The sequence below is a fragment of the Macrobrachium rosenbergii genome, chromosome 3 (genome assembly GCF_040412425.1).
Source record: "Macrobrachium rosenbergii isolate ZJJX-2024 chromosome 3, ASM4041242v1, whole genome shotgun sequence".
Taxonomy (NCBI): domain Eukaryota; kingdom Metazoa; phylum Arthropoda; class Malacostraca; order Decapoda; family Palaemonidae; genus Macrobrachium; species Macrobrachium rosenbergii.
The window spans coordinates 19621198-19623697 of record NC_089743.1 but is presented as its reverse complement, the minus strand read 5'-3'; the positions used below and the strand labels follow the sequence as shown (position 1 = coordinate 19623697).

The window sequence follows — 2500 nt, the reverse complement described above, 5'->3', positions numbered from 1 at the left end:
ATAAACTATTACAAGTCATGCAGTAGGTTCACTTTTGCGCTTCATAAAGAAGGCTTTATGGTAATGTGACTGATTGAGTGTTGTCCAAAGATGAATGTTTTTATTTTAATGTTTCAAGTGTATTTTATATTATCGGTGTACCAGCTCATATGTATCATTGTCATTGGCATGATATTTTACTTTATGCTCACTGTGATGTTTATTCTGTTATATGTTTATTAAAATTTAACTACACCCTAATTAACCAAAAACTGATGAAATGTGTTTGCTAATTTAAGTTTGCATGGTAGTCAAGGCTCAGTGTATATGATGGTACTTTGAAGGCTGTACAGTAATAAATATTTATTTTATAAATTAATTTCTTATTTTGTAATTAAACTGAAAAATGTATGGAGAGAAGTCCTTCAGTAAATTTCATGTCTGCTGATAATTAAGGAAGATAGTGACACACCTTAAGTTTTTAAACAAATCTGCCATCCATTGCTAACTGTCCCGTTTATTTTGCCGTTAATGTTGCAACATTGATGGCAAATTAAACGTTTGATTTCAAAATGTTACTTTCCCTCATTTCACAGAGGTGGAGGAAGTTACTTTCTGTAGGATGCTGCTGGCTTGTTTAGGTGCTTGCTAGGTGCTGTTGTGAAGTGCTTGCTTTCATGCTAAGATTTGCTTGTTTGCTAGACACGATTGCGTGCGCATTCCGTCTTTCTGTGCTCTCATGCGTGCTTATAATCCGGTTGCTTGCTTGGCATGCTTGGTTGTTCTTTGGTGTTAGTTCTCCAACCTTTGTGAAGTGATTTGGAAAGTTTACATTTTGATATTGTGCAGAAAAAGAATGAATATTAGTTAACAAAGACAGGTGAGCAGACTTAATTAGTCTTGTATCTGAATTAATCTTCCAAGAGTTCATGAAACCATCATTTGAATGGTAAAACAAGATTTCCAAGGTACTTAACACAGGTATAAAAGGTGAACAGCTATTAGATTTATTTAACTAAGATTTTAAGACTAGTTCTAGAAATACTAGGAAAATCATGGAGAAGTATATTTAAAGAATCTTAAAAAGTATGTTGAATTTTTATGCTAATCTAAATCACTTTGAATTATGCCAATAATTTTAGAAAAGTACTTCTTGTAATGAGATATATGTACTTGCAAGTTTATTTTTGATTTCTACCAATCTTTTCGATTTTTATTGATTTAAGAAAGCCTTCAAGGTTCCATCCATGGTGAAAATACAATCAGCAGATGGACAGAGTTGGTGAGTGTTAAAGATTTATATTTCAAAAGCGTTCACATATTTCCATTATATCTAACCATAATGGCACTTGAGTGCATTTTTACTCAAGGTTTTCAGGAGACTACAAGTTCGTCGGTTTGAGCTCTTCTAGTTCAGTTCAAGATTCCTTCCTGTTGTCCGTCTTTTGAGGAATGAAACGTCTTGTGGTTTAATTGCAAGAGATTCGTCAGCTTTGATAGATATTTACTGAACTTTATAGTTTAGTGGTGACGTCGGTTTTGAAAGTAAACGCTACAAAATACTTGTATGCGCTTTGGCGTAGTAGAACGAGCGATTTAAAAATATATATTATTTGCACCGGAGACTAGCTTAAGTAGCAGAATGCTAGTATACTTCAGCCCATTTGCGGTAAATTGCAAAAATTGCCTTTCTGTGTATTCATACGAAGCGTTGAACTTACTAGAAATTTTAAATCAGTTTAGCGCATGAAGCCTAGGAAAGGGTGGTGGGTCGGGAAGGGGTTTTGGTCAGATTAAAGGGAGCGATGATACGTAGTTTCAATTTGGACTTCACGTGTTCGAATAAAGTTGTTCGGCTTGGAGGTTCGGTGGTATTAGGCTGGTTATGAAATTACGTTTAGATATATGACCTAGGTTATGCAAAGAAGGCTTACATGTGGTTCAGGTTATTGTAATTAGCTAAGGTTAAGTATCTCAGGCCTTTAGATTTGGTTTGTATGAAGCACTCAAATGTGAAGGAGACGGCCGAGGTTCCACCTCAAGAGCAGCAGCATCTACATCTCACCATCCCTTAATGGTAAGTCGATTTGTACTTAAAAGTTTTGTGTCATTTCGTTCTACTGAAAGCAAAGGGAAACAGTATGGTGTCGCTTATTAAGAACTAAATGAAAATAGTAAAAAAAAAAAACGGTATTTTATGTTTGCTGTCGGTGATAAATTGAATAAAGGTTCGGGGTATGTTGTTAAACGAGCTTAAATAATTAAACACAACACATTATATCGAAGCATGGATTACCACAATTATAGGAAGATTGTATGATGGGTTTCTGGTTATCGACGCTTGTGAGAAGTAACAAGAACAGCATAGACAAATACGTAAGTTTCTCCTAAGCTTCTCGGTAGAGCGAAATGTCATTCTTTCCTTTTATTCTTCAGAATGCAAGCAACGTAAGTGGAAAGTAAAACATCACTGATAAAAAAATTGATGATGTTGATTATATAGGAGATTTTGACAAAGCCG

The 2500-nt window shown here is 34.8% G+C and overlaps 1 long non-coding RNA gene across 2 annotated transcripts in view; it reads left to right on the top strand.

Annotated features, from left to right (window-relative positions):
• LOC136853016 (uncharacterized) overlaps positions 1 to 2500 on the top strand; it is a 216315-nt gene that overhangs the window by 20005 nt on the left and 193810 nt on the right. The gene's annotated exons all lie outside the window — the stretch shown is intronic.